Source organism: Bos indicus, chromosome 13, assembly GCF_029378745.1.
Source record: "Bos indicus isolate NIAB-ARS_2022 breed Sahiwal x Tharparkar chromosome 13, NIAB-ARS_B.indTharparkar_mat_pri_1.0, whole genome shotgun sequence".
Lineage (NCBI taxonomy): Eukaryota > Metazoa > Chordata > Mammalia > Artiodactyla > Bovidae > Bos > Bos indicus.
In genome coordinates, this window is record NC_091772.1 from 64,134,759 (window position 1) to 64,149,276 (window position 14,518).

The following is a 14,518-nucleotide window of genomic DNA, read 5'->3' on the forward strand; positions in this document are numbered from 1 at the left end:
GTCTGACTCTTTGAGACTGTATAGACTGTCACCTGACAGGCTCCTCTGTCCATGGAATTCGCCAGGCAAGAATACTGGACTGTGTAGCTGTTCCCTTCTCCAGGGGATTTTCCCAACAGGGACCAAACCCAGGTCTCCCACATTGCAGGTGGATTCTTACCATCTGAGCCACCAGGGAAGCCCAAGAATACTGGAATGGGTAGCCTATCCCTTCTCCAGGGGATCTTTCTGACCCAGGAACCAATCAGGGTTTCCTGCATAGCAGGAGGATTTTTTACCAGCTGAGCTACCAGGGAAACCCATATATACTACTTTGTACATATACTAAATACAAGACCTATACTTTTTTCCTATTTTATCTATACTAGCTATACCTTTTATTTTTCATTAAATTTTCAGTTCAAGTTTTAAAGCATTCTTTATTGTATATATAGAAACTTATGTATGGAAACTGCATAATTTTGGTATGCATCAGGAAAAATTTCCCTCTTAAGAAAATATGTCTACAATGTCTTTAACTGGGCTGCTAAAGTTTCACATTATTGCCAAATACAGATTTTATAATCTCAAATTTTTATTTTATTTTTATTTATTTTTAAACATTTTTGGATGTGTTGGGTCTTCATGACTGTGTGCAGGTGGAGAGGGCTACTCTCTAGTTGCAGTGAGTGGGCTTCTCAGTGCAGTGGCCTCTCTTGTTGTGCAACAGAGGCTCTAGGCACATGGGTTTCCGTAGTTGCAGCACACAGGCTCAGTAGCTGTGGCTCGTGGGCATAGTTGCTCTGCAGCATGTAGAATCTTCCTGAAACAGAGATCGAACCAGTGTCCCCTGCACTGGCAGATTCTTATCCACTGTACCACCAGGGAAGTCCTACAACCTCAAAATTTTAGATAGGGCTTCACTGGTGGTCCACTGGTTATGAACCCGCCTGCTAATGCAGGGGACATGGGTTTGATCCCTGATGCAGGAGAATCCCACATGCTAAGGAGCAACTAAGCTCACGCACCACAACTACTCAGCTTACATGCTGCAACTACTGAAGCCCGTGTGCCTACAGCCTGTGCTCCACAACAAGAGAAGCCACTGCAACGAGAAGCCCACATACCACAACTGGAGAGCGGCCCCTGCTCGCCACAACTAGAGAAAGCCCGCATGCAGCAATGAAGATCCAGTGTAGCCAAACACAGATAAACCTTAAAAAATTTTAGATGGATATATGAACTGCTGCTGCTGCTGCTAAGTCACTTCAGTCGTGTCCGACTCTGTGCGACCCCATAGACGGCAGCCCACCAGGCTCTCCTGTTCCTGGGATTCTCCAGGCAAGAACACTGGAGTGGGTTGCCATTTCCTTCTCCAATGCATGAAAGTGAAAAGTGAAAGTGAAGTCGTTCAGTCGTGTCCGACTCTTAGCAACCCCATGGACTGCAGCCCACCAGGCTCCTCCGTCCATGGGATTTTCCAGGCAAGAGTACCGAAGTGGGCTGCCATTGCCTCCTCTGGATATATGAACTAGGTATTAATAAATAATTATTAGAGAAATAACTATTGCTTAACTATTTTTTATCAAGAAAAAGCCAATTTTTAAGTTTCCAATCAATAAAAATTAACCTTTAAGAAAGGCCATAAAGAAAATCTTAATAAATTCAAAAGTAACAATAGGAGAGTCAAATTACTCTGGTGACAATGCACCAAAATTATAAATTTAAAATAAAACCATGGCTTTTCCACTTTAAAACAACAACAAAACCTTTGGTTCTGGGTTAAAAAAGAAACCAAAACAGCAAAACCTTTAGAAATAAGGAGAATACTACACATTGGAACCTAAAGAATATAGCCCAACAAGTTGAGAAGAAAATTCACACAGCCAAGAACACCTGTATCAGGAGAAAATAAAGTAAATTAAACATTTGGCTAAAAAAGTTAGACATGGTATAGTCAAAACCCACATCCCCAGGTAAGGACCCACAAAGGAGAGGATAATCACAGTTGCAGGTGTTTTCCCCAAGAAATGAGGGGTTACAGACACACACAAAGATCCCCAGCGTAGGGATTCTGCACTGGGACGATGAGTCCCCAGAACACCTAGCTTTAAAGGTCAGCAGGGCTTGTGTACAGGACAGCTAGAAGGCTGTAAGAAAGAGACTCTGCTCTTAAAGGGTGCATGTCAAATCTCACATGGTCTCCCAATACAGAGGCAGTAACTTGAAAGGAGCCTGGGTCAGAAACACTTGCTAATCTTGCAGAGCCTCCTGGAGAGGAAGGTATCAACTGGGACACTACCTGGGGACACAGATATTGGTAGCAGCCCAATGGGGGACCTTGTTCTACCATGAAGATACTGGTGCTGGCAAGAGACATTTTGGAGTACTCTCTCTAGCCCTCTAGCCTATTAGTCCTGGGGGCTTTACCCACCCACTAGCAGGCCAGGACCAGCCTCAGCCTCTGAGGGATCTGGCCCTTCCCACCTATGGGCCAACACCAGATCTGAGACCCCTGGGATCCTGTAGACAGTTGTGCCAGGCCCACCACCAGTGGGTTGGCAGCCATCCATGAGGCAGGACCTGGCAGCCAACTAGGCTGGGAGCCAGCCTTGCCTACCAGCATGTCCACAGTACACGGCCCTCCAACAACAAAATGACCCACACAGTCCACAGAGGGCACCCCAAGGGTATACAGCTCTAAGTGACCAAGAGTAGCATGCAGCTGGGCCCCATAGGACGTCTCCTGTATAAGGCTACTTCTCCAAAATTGGGAAATATACAATAACTGGCCTACCTACTACATATTGGGTTGGCCAAAAGGTTTGTTCAGATTTTTCCATAACAGTGGAAAAACCTGAATGAACCTTTTGGTCAAAGCAATAGAAATAAATAGATTTAGGTAAAACAAGGAGATAGAGGAGTATGTTTCAAACAGAGTAACAAAACAAAACCAAAGAAGAAGTTAGTGGAGATAAACAATCCATCTGACAAAGAGTACAAGGTAATGATCATAAGATGGTCAACAAACTTGGAAGAATGAATGAACAAAGTGAGAAATTAAGAGTTAGAAAATACAAAGAAGAACCAAACAGAGCTGAAGGACACAATAACTGAAATTAAAAATACACTAGATGTAATCAACAGTGGATTAGACAATACTGAGGAACAGATCAGTAAACAGGAAGTCAGAGTAATGGAAATCACACAAGCTGAACAGAAAAAAGAACTTATGAAAATGAGGATAGCTTAAGAAATCTCTTGGAAAACTGCAAGCATACTAACATTAGCAGTTTAGAGGCCCAAATAGGAGAAGACACAATAGGGTATAGAATTTATTCGAAAAATTAGAGTTGAAAATTTCCCTAACCTGGCAAAGGACACAGACATCCACATCTAGGACTTAGTACAGAGTCCCAAACAAGATGAACCCAAAGAGGTCCACACCAAGATATACTATAATTAAAATGGCAAAAGTTAAAGACAAAGAATCTTAAAAGCAGCAAGAGTAGGGAGTTCCCAGTTGTCTAGTGGTTAGGATTCAGCTCTTTCACTGCCATTGTTGGGGTTCAATCCCTGGTTGTGGACCTGAGATCCCACAAGCCACACAGCGTGGCCAAAAGAAGAAAAAAAAAAGCAGCAAGAGAAAATGCAAATAGTTACATACAAAGGAATTCCCACGGGACCATGAACTGTTTTCGGCAGAAACGTTACAGACCAAAAGTGGCATGATATAATCAAAGAGATGAAAGGAAGAAACCTACAACCAAGAATAGCTTACCCAGCAAGGCTATCATTCAGATTTGAAGGAGAGATGAAGAGTTGTGCAGATAAGCAAAAGCTGAAAGTTCAGTGTCACTAAACTGGCTTTAGAAGAAATGTTAGAAGGACTTCTCTAAAAAAAAAAAAGACCACAACTAGAAATATCAGAATTATGGGGAATTCCCTGGCAATCCAGTGGTTAGGATTCTGCGCTTCCACTGGAGGGCGAACAGATCTGACCTCTGGTTGGCAAACTAAGATCCTGAAAGCTGTGTGGCATGGTAAAAAAAAACACAACAACTTATTTATAAAGTAAAGCATACAGTAAAGGCAGATCGACCACATATAAAACTAGTAGGAAGGTTAAAAGGTTAAAGTAGTATATCATTTCTATCCACAGTAAGTAGTTAAGGGATTCACAAAACAAGAAGAGGTAAAATATAATGTCAAAACATTAAACGTGGTTGGGGAGAGAATAAAAATGCAGAGTTGTTAGAATGTGTTTGAACTTAATTTACACACCCACAGAGCTATATACAAATCTCATGGTAATCACAAAGCAAAAATCTATAATACACACATGCAAAATAGAAAGGAATCCAAACATAATACTAAAGATAGTCATCAAATCACAAGGGAAGAGAGAGAGAAAAAAAATAAGGAACACAAAAGAATTGCAAAACAATCAGAATAAAATCAACAAATGGCAGTAAGTATATACCATCAATTACTTTAAACCTGAATGGCTAAATGCTCCAATCAAAAGACACAGAGTAGCTAAATAGATACAAAAACAAGACCCAGATACACAATGCCTTCAAGAGACTCATCAGATCTAAAACAAAACACAGACTGAACATGAGGGTATGAAATAAGGTATTACATGAAAATAAAAAGGAAGCTGGGTAGCAATACTTGTATCAAACAAAATAAACTTTAAAACAAAGACTAACCAAAAGTATTTTAAACCTTGACTATTTGATTTCAATGTTATCACATTTCTCTGAGAAATTGCAACTCATTTGGTACAGATATTTAAAACTCTTCCTTCTTCCACTAGTGGCTATTCTCCACTCTTCTCTCATCTTCCTTCTTTCAAAAAGTTAACAGTAAGCTGGGAGCTAAAATGGAGGCTACCAAACAAGGCCTGGTTCATCTCTATCATCACCTCCATCCTAATTTTTCACTGATATACTTAAGGACACACTGAGACTCAAAGTTATTAACAGCACTGGCAACTAGGGCTGCTTGCTCAAACAACTGCTGGAGTCAAAAACGACTTTTCTGCCAAAGAGCAGGCACAAATGGGAGCCAGGAGGATAGCAACAGATTTCTAACTTCCTCCAACTACCTGTTCCTAAACAGCTTTCTCCAGAGGCAGCAATGGCAATGCTGTTACATTACCCTTTTGTAAGAGATTCACTTAAAACGGTCAGTGCTATCAGTACTATATACCCACAACCTTCCTCCTGTACTTCAGATTTTGTAACATACAAAGTAGTACATACACCCTGAGATTTGAAGGCAAATGCAGGAAGGGCTGAGATAGCAAAAGCCCTGGGAGCATTACATACTGGAAATCATTTTTTTGTAGCCTAGACTTCAAATTATAAACAATAACAAAAAACCATCTTTTTCAAAGTAAAATTACCAGGCCAAAGGAAGGCATTTCCTCTACTCAATCCAGCAGGAAACACATAAATGACTGCTGGACACTCAAAAGTATTCAGAAACAATGTGAATCAATCAGTCCTTTAACACCTTAAAAGAGAATTCCTACGGCTACCAAATAGCCAAAGAAGCAACAAGTCTACCCTATCTGGCACACACTAGACCTGTATACCCCTCTTCTTACTCAAGGAAGAAAAATTGAGGAGAGAGATAGAAAAACTTTCTGCAACATAAAAGAAAAGAAACTCTGCCTCTGTAATCCAGAAATGAAAATATAAGGCAGCAATCAGTTAAATTTTAGAAATCAATTACATTGCTCTTAACAAACTTGATAAAGCACATTGAAATAAGAGCTCAAAGTTCACAGGCAGAAATGAAAGGAGCTAGTTGAGATGCAGAAATAAATACGACAAGGGGAAAAGAAAGGTAAAAATTACAAATACACCAAAGCAGAATTCAAATCTTTACTAGAAAAGTAAAGAGCAAAATACTTTGTTAGAAACACAGGGACAACAAATTCAAAAATTTCTTTCAGAATGGAGTAGGGAAGGACAAATAATGCAAAGTATAAGAGAGGATTGATGAAAAGAGAAATAAACTTCAACTAATTTGCTATCCTGGAAACAAACGGACAGAAATAATAATCAAAGATTTTTTAAAAAAGAAATGTAAACTTTACTGGGTCAAAGAATGTTCTGCATCTCCAGCTCAAAAGAGCTCACAAAAGACCAGCAAAATTACTAAAAAGAGAGTGACTGGATTTGTTCTACTGAAACTTTCAGTTTTAAGGATAAAGAAAATGCCCCACAATCAACCAATAAGGAAAAAAGAAGTCATATACAGAAGACCAAAACTTGCTCTGGCCAGATTTTCGCTTTGCAAGACTGGAAGATAATGGCAATATATTAAAGAATTAAGAATGGAAAAAACAAGAAGACCTAATAATTCTGCTCCCTTCCCCACTAAGTTGTCATTCAGTGTGAAATGATACTTTCAGATGTATACCATTCATGTACTTTTTATAAAAAAGTACTAAAAAGTACATTGTCTGAATATAATTAACCAAAAACAAAGACCTTAAGAATAGGAAGGAAAAATTCAATCAGTTAAACATAAGACTGTGCTGTGCTGTGCTTAGTTGCTCAGTTGTGTCCGACTCTTTGTGACCCCATGGACCACAGCCCACCAGGCTCCTCTGTCCATTGGGATTCTCCAGGTAAGAATGCTGGAGTGGGTTGCCATGCCCTCCTCAAACATAAACATAAGACTAAGTCTAAACAGTTATTATAAATATCAGTTCAGTTCAGTCACTCAGTCGTATCCGACTCTTTGCGATCCCATGGACTGTAGCACCCCAGGCCTCCCTGTCCATCACCAACTCCTGGAGTTTACTCAAACTCATGTCCATTGAGTCGGTGATGCCATCCAACCACCTCATCCTCTGTCATCCCCTTCTTCTCCTGCCTTCAATCTTTCCCAGCATCAGGGTCTTTTCCAATGAGTCAGCTCTTTGCACCAGGTGGCCAAAGTATTGAAGTTTCAGCCTCAGCATCAGTCCTTCCAATGAATACCCAGGACCGATCTCCTTTAGGATGGACTGGTTGGATCTCCTTGCAGTCCAAGGGACTCTCAAGAGTCTTCTCCTCCACCAGCACAGTTCAAAGGCATCAATTCTCTGGTGCTCAGCTTTCTTTACAGTCCAACTCTCACGTCCATACATGACTACTGGAAAAACCATAGCTTTGACTAGACAGACCTTTGTTGGCAAAGTAATGTCTCTGCTTTTGAATACAGTGTCTAGGTTGGTCATAACTTTTCTTCCAAGGAGTAAGCATCATTTAATTTCATGGCTGCAGTCACCATCTGCAGTGATTTTGGAGCCCCCCAAAACAAAGTCAGCCACTGTTTCCACTGTTGCCCCATCTATTTGCCATGAAGTGATGGGACCAGATGCCATGATCTTAGTTTTCTGAATGTTGAGCTTTAAGCCAACTTTTTCACTCTACTCTTTCACTGTCATCAAGAGGCTCTTTAGTTCTTCTTTGCTTTCTGCCATAAGGGTGGTGTTATCTGCATATCTGAGGTTATTGATATTTCTTCCTGCAATCTTGATTCCAGCTTGTGCTTCATCCAGTCTGGCATTTCTCATGATGTATTCTGCATATAAATTAAATAAGCAAGGTGACACATACAGCCTTGACATACTCCTTTCCTGATCTGGAACCAGTTTGTTGTTCCATGTCCAGTTCTAACTCTTGCTTCTTGACCTGCATATAGATTTCTCAGGAAGCAGGTCAGGTGGTCTGGTATTCTCATCTCTTGAAGAATTTTCCAGAGTTTGTTGTGATCCACATAGTCAAAGGCTTTGGCGTAGTCAATAAAACAGAAATAGATGTTTTTCTGGAACTCTCTTGCTTTTTCAATGATCCAGCAGATGTTGGCAATTTGATCTCTGGTTCCTCTGCCTTTTCTAAATCCAGCTTGGACATCTGGAAGTTCACAGTTTGTGTACTGTTGAAGCCTGGCTTGGAGAATTTTGAGCAATTTACTTTGCTAGCGTGTGAGATGAATGCAACTGTGTGGTAGTTTGAACACTCTTTGGCATTGCCTTTCTTTGGGATTGGAATGAAAACCGACCTTTTCCAGTCCTGTGGCCACTGCTGAGTTTTCCAAATTTGCTGGCATGCTGAGTGCAGCACTTTCACAGCATCATCTTTTAGGATTTGAGACAGCTCAACTGGAATTCCATCACCTCCACTAGCTTTGTTCATAGTGATACTTCCTAAGGCCCACTTGACTTCCCACTCCTGGATATCTGGCTCTAGGTGAATGATCACATCATTGTGATTATCTGGGTCGTGAAGATCTTTTTTATATAGTTCTTCTGTGTATTCTTGCCACCTCTTAATATCTTCTGCTTCTGTTAGGTCCATACCTTTTCTGTCCTTTATTGTGCTACTATAAATATGATTAATACCAATGCTATTTTTGAAAAATTATTATTCAAAATGAAGATAAGGTACAAAATAAAAATTACTATCAGTCACCATGATCTTTATTTGAGTAATATGAAGAATTTTGTTAATATGCTCTGTCATTAATTTAATGGGTTACCTGCCCCTCCCCATTAAAGGATAAAGAGTTTTAGGCTAGGTCAAGGAACACTAGTCTAACCAAGATACCTCATACAATAAGAACCATACAATAAGTGGTCTTTTGTGACTGGCTTCTTTCACTTAGTTTTATTTCTCCAAGATGCTGTACCAAGTAACAGTACTTCATTATTTTAAATTACCAAATAATTTCCCTTTGTATGGGCTTCCAGGGCTTCCCTGGTAGCTCAGCTGGTAAAGAACCCGCCTGCCATGTGGGAGACCTGGGTTTGATCCCGGGTTGCGAAGATCACCTGGAAAAGGGCACAGCTAACCCACTCCAGTATTCTGGCCTGAAGAATTCCATGGACACAGGAGCCTGGCAGGCTACAGTCCCTGGAGTCTCAAAGAGTCGGATACAACTGAGCGACTTTCACTTTCACAGGCTTCCCAGGAGGCGCAAGTGGTAAAGAACCCACCTGCCAGTGCAGGTAGACATGAGATGCAGGTTTGATCCCTGGGCTGGGAATATCCCCTGAAGGAGGGCATGGCAATCCACTCTGGTATTCCTGCCTGGAGAATCCCATGGATAAAAGAGCCTGGCAGGCTGCATTCCACAGGGTTGCAGAGTCAGATACGACTGAAGCGACTCGGCACGCACACACATATCCCTTTGTATGTAAACACCATATTCATTCATTCATTCACTCATCAGTTGATAGACATTTGGATTGTGTCCACCATTCTCTATTATGACTAATGTTGCTATGAATACTGGGGTGTACAAAATTTTGGTGTGGATATACGTTTTTATTTCTCTTGAGTATATGTACACTGAGGAGGAAAATTGTTGGGTCATACGTTATCTGTATTTAGCCTTTCGAGTCAGACTTTTTTCTGAAGGAGTTACATCCTTTTGCATTCCCATCAGCAGTATACAGGAGTTCCAATTTCTCCACATCTTCACCAATATTTGTTATCTTTCTCATTATAACCATCCTAGTGGGTGTGCAACTGTATCTCACTGTGGTTTTGACTTGCATTTCCTTGATAGCTAATGGTGTTCAGCAAATTTTTGTGTTTATTGACTACTAGAATAATTTCTTTGGGGAAATATCTATTAAAATTCTTTGCCAATTTTAAAATTAGAATGCTTGTCTTTATTACTGAATTACAAGAGTTCTTGATAAATTTTAGATATAAATTCCTTTTTAGATATGATTTACAAATATTGTCTTACATTTTGTGGGTTGCTATAAGTGACTTTTTTTATTTGGTTCTCTTCTGATTGTTCATTATTGGATGTTGTATCATACGTCTTTACAGGAGATGATTTTGTTTTGTAATTTGGGACAAATTGAGTATCTGGAAAAAGTTTTATTAAATTCTTACTTCAGGACTTCCCTGGTGGTCCAGTGGTTAAGACTCTGAGCTTCCACTGAAGGAGGCATGGGTTCAATCCCTGGTTGGAGAACTAAGATCCTGCATGCCTCACAATAGGGCCAAAAAAAAGCAAAAGTTAAATATAAAAAATAAAACTACAATCACATATTGGTTATATATTCATACACAGTGTATTTATCAGGTCATGGACTGAAGAGCTAAAGCAAAATATATAATATTATATAATACATAATATTATGTATTATACAAATCATCATATAATTTCATTATTATTTTTAAAATTTTGCAGGACAAAGTACACAAGAGTAAAAAGGCAAAATATAAACTGGGAATTATATTTGTAAATGACAAAAGGTTAATAAATTTAACATTAAAAAATAAGGAAATATTAACATCCCCCTCTAAAATTGGCCCTCCAAATAGAAAATTTATAAAATTAGAAATAAAAATCAATAAATATATGAAAAGTTTGTTCATTTCATAAGTAATCCAAAAAAACCAAAATGAAATATGCCCTTCTTCCAACATAAACATTTTTAATGAAATACTCAACTGCAGCAACAGTTAATATACGACAGATTAACATTCATATTTTGCTCATAAATGTTCAATTTTCCTTAACATAATTATAATCCTCAAATCTAGGAATCTAACAATAAATAATTAAAGATGTGGTTAAAGATTCATATTCAAAGATGTTTATCAAAATACTGATAGTGAAAAACTGGAACCTAGCTCAAGGCTAAACAACAAAAGTGGTGAATCAATTTAAATGTATTCAAATATTGCTTCTCCATTAAAAGTCATGTTTTCAAAAATACTTAACATCATGGGAAATGTTCACATTTTAAAGATAAGAAGTATATAAAACTGATTCATTATTTTTATTTTCTTAATGTTCGTACACACGCTGGGGAAAAGACAAAGGAAACTCAATAATAAGACAAACAACCCAATAAAAAATCTGCAAAAGATTTGAACAGATACATTACCATAAGAACATGAAAACATGTTCCGCATCATTGGTCATCAGGAGAAGGCAAATTAAAGCTACATCTACTATAATGGCTAAAATTAAAAAGAATAATAATATCAAATGTTGACAAAGATGTAGAGCAACTGGAACTCTCATGTTGGTGGGAATGTAAAAAAGAAATAAATTATTTGGCAGTTTAAAGTTATATAAAGTGTCTTACGATAAGACCCAGCAATCACTCTCCTAGGTATTTACCCAAAATAAATGAAAACATGTCTACACAGAGACATGCCTATGAAAATGAATAGAACTTTATTTACAACTGCCTCAAATGAAAATAAACTGGAAACAAATCAAAGGTCTATCAGTTAGTAAGTGGATAAACTGAAGTATATTCCTACAGTAGACTACTGACAAAAAGGATCGACTACTGAAAGGATTTTCAAGTAGAGCAGGAAGGGGATTTTGTCCTCTATTGGACATTTGGCAAAGTCTAGACACATTTCTGATTGTTACCACTGGAGAGGGGAGTGCTAATGGCTTCTAGTCGATAGCAGTAAGGGATGCTACCGAATAACCCACATACATGGGACAATCTCCAAGACAAAGAATTATCCTGTTAAAAATGTCCACAGTGCCAAGGCTGAAGAATTCTGAACCACTGATACATGCAACAACATGAATGAATATCAAAAACTTCGTGGTGATCAAAAGAATATTTCTATGACATTCTAGTAGGCAAAACCAACCTACAGCAATAGGCATCAGATGGGTACTTGTCTGGGATTGGGGTGGGGACTGATTACACAACGATGAGGTACCTTTGGAGTGAAAATGTTCTACATCTTTATTGTGGGGATATATACATCTATCAAAACTCAAACTGTGCATCTTACTATATATAAATAATACATGTAAGATTAGTAAAAATAAATTGCCAAAGCTGGGTGAAAGGTACATGGGGGTTCAGGATATCATTCTACTTTTGTATCTGTCTCAAGTTCCATGACAAAATGTTAAAAAAAAAAAATGTATATAAACACTAAATGATACAGGGAGAAGCCTTAATTGAATCTTAAAACATACACACACACCACCCACTCAAGATTAAAATCTCACTGTGAGAATGATCTTTGTATTATGTCTCCATTCTTGAAGGGGAGAGAAACTAATATTAAAGACAGAAGGAAGAAAGAGATATAGTTTGATACAAGGAAAGTGAAGAAAATTTTACAAACTACTCCTCACTACCACTACTCCCTTTAATATCCCTTTGAGTCCCAGCCTGGCACTAAGCCATGTCTTCTGTGGTAGACAGACTTTTAAGATGGCCACCAACTGTCCCAGCCTCCTGGTACTTATGCCCTGGTATAATCACCCCTGCCACTCTTCCTCCTCCTGAATGTGGGCTAGCCTAGTGACTTACTTATAGCCAAATATATATAGTAAAGGTGATGGGATGGCATTTCTCTGATCAGGTTACAAAAGAATGAGACTTCCATCTCCCTAGGAGACTCTACTTTCTTCTCAGCTTGCCACATTGGAGGGGCTACAAGGTAAGGAACTGACAACTGTCTCCAGCCAATCATATCAGATCAGATCAGTTGCTCAGTCATGTCTGACTCTTTGCGACCCCATGAATCGCAGCACGCCAGGCCTCCCTGTCCATCACCAACTCCCAGAGTTCACTCAGACTCACATCTATCGAGTCAGTGATGCCATCCAGCCATCTCATCCTCTGTCATCCCCTTCTCCTCTTGCCCCCAATCCCTCCCAGCATCAGAGTCTTTTCCAATGAGTCAACTCTTCGCATGAGGTGGCCAAAGTACTGGAGTTTCAGCTTTAGCATCATTCCTTCCAAAGAAATCCCAGGGCTGATCTCTTTCAGAATGGACTGGTTGGATCTCCTTGCAGTCCAAGGGACTCTCAAGAGTCTTCTCCAACACCACACTTCAAAAGCATCAATTCTTCGGCGCTCAGCCTTCTTCACAGTCCAACTGTCACATCCATACATGACCACAGGAAAAACCATAGCCGTGACTAGACGAACCTTTGTTGGCAAAGTAATGTCTCTGCTTTTGAATATGCTATCTAGGTTGGTCATAACTTTCCTTCCAAGGAGTAAGCGTCTTTTAATTTCATGGCTGCAGTCACCATCTGCAGTGATTTTGGAGCCCAGAAAAATAAAGTCTGACACTGTTTCCACTGTTTCCCCATCTATCTCCCATGAAGTGATGGGACCAGATGCCATGATCTTCATTTTCTGAATGTTGAGCTTTAAGCCAACTTTTTCACTCTCCACTTTCACCTTCATCAAGAGGCTTTTGAGTTCCTCTTCACTTTCTGCCATAAGGGTGGTATCATCTGAATATCTGAGGTTATTGATATTTCTCCCGGCAATCTTGATTCCAGCTTGTGTTTCTTCCAGTCCAGCGTTTCTCATGATGTACTCTGCATATAAGTTAAATAAACAGGGTAACAATATACAGCCTTGACGTACTCCTTTTCCTATTTGGAACCAGTCTGTTGTTCCATGTCCAGTTCTAACTGTTGCTTCCTGACCTGCATACAAATTTCTCAGGAGGCAGATCAGGTGGTCTGGTATTCCCATCTCTTTCAGAATTTTCCACAGTTGATTGTGATCCACACAGTCAAAGGCTTTGGCATAGTCAATAAAGCAGAAATAGATGTTTTTCTGGAACTCTCTTGCTTTTTCCATGATCCAGCAGATGTTGGCAATTTGATCTCTGGTTCCTCTGCCTTTTCTAAAACCAGCTTGAACATCAGGAAGTTCACGGTTCACATATTGCTGAAGCCTGGCTTGGAGAATTTTGAGCATTACTTTACTAGCGTGTGAGATGAGGGCAATTGTGTGGTAGTTTGAGCATTCTTTGGCATAGCCTTTCTTTGGGATTGGAATGAAAACTGACCTTTTCCAGTCCTGTGGCCACTGCTGAGTTTTCCAAATTTGCTGGCATATTGAGTGCAGCACTTTCACAGCATCATCTTTCAGGATCTGGAACAGCTCAACTGGAATTCCATCACCTCTATTAGCTTTGTCCAGCCAATAGCCAGTGAGAAACCAAGGCCTTAAAAATCCAATATCCCTTGACAAAGTAAATTCTGCCAACAACCAAGAAAGCTTAGAGGAAATCCTTCTTCAGTCAATCACTGAGATGACTCCATTCCTGGCTGACACCCTGACTGCTGCCTGCGAGACCCTGATACAGAAGGCCCACCTAAACTGTGTCCAAACTCCTGACTTCTGGAAACTGTGCCCTAATAAATACATGTTTCAAGCGGCTAAATTTGTGGTAATTTGTTATGCAACAATAGATAACTAATGCACCCTCCTTAGAAATTCTGCTGAACATTCACGTCTTTTTAAACTGTTTGGCAGGGACTTCCCTGGTAATACAGTGGCTAAGACTGTGCTCCCAGTGCAGATCCCTGCTGGGAACTCTTGATCCCTGGTCAGAGAACTAGATCCTACATGCCACAGCTAAGAGTTCCTAAGCTGCAACTAAAGATCCCATGTGCTACAACTAAGACCCAGCACAGCAAAAGAAATAAATATTTTAAAATAAATAAATAAACTGTCTGGCAGTTTCTTAACAAGTGAGATATACCAGTT

At 39.6% G+C, this 14,518-nt stretch overlaps 1 protein-coding gene across 14 annotated transcripts in view; it reads right to left on the reverse strand.

Annotated features, from left to right (window-relative positions):
- Nucleotides 1-14,518, reverse strand: part of NCOA6 (nuclear receptor coactivator 6) — a 96,366-nt gene that overhangs the window by 62,518 nt on the left and 19,330 nt on the right. Inside the window, exon 1 of one of the 14 annotated variants that reach the window (XM_070801540.1) lies at nt 9,897-10,127. The exons of the other annotated variants lie outside the window; for them this stretch is intronic. The gene's annotated coding sequence lies outside the window, so the exon portion shown is untranslated. Of the gene's footprint in view, nt 1-9,896; nt 10,128-14,518 lie in introns of those variants that run through there. 14 annotated transcript variants of the gene reach the window in all.